Consider the following 264-nt stretch of genomic DNA (forward strand, 5'->3'; position numbering starts at 1 on the left):
AGACAGTCTCTTCAATAAATGGTGCTGGGAAATTTGGGCAACTATATACAGAAGAATGAAACTTGACCATTCTCTAACACCATACACAAAGATAAACTCAAAATGGATGAAAGACCTCAATGTGGGACAGGAATCCATCAAAATCCTAGAGGAGAACACAGGCAGTAACCTCTTTGACATCGGCCACAGCAACTTCTTTCAAGATACATCTCCAAAGGCTAGTGAAACAAAAGCAAAAATGAACTTTTGGGACTTCATCAAGAT

This window comes from Callorhinus ursinus, unplaced genomic scaffold (genome assembly GCF_003265705.2).
Source record: "Callorhinus ursinus isolate GAN/ISIS: 27379988/994484 unplaced genomic scaffold, GSC_fseal_2.0 scaffold23, whole genome shotgun sequence".
NCBI classification, from domain to species: domain Eukaryota; kingdom Metazoa; phylum Chordata; class Mammalia; order Carnivora; family Otariidae; genus Callorhinus; species Callorhinus ursinus.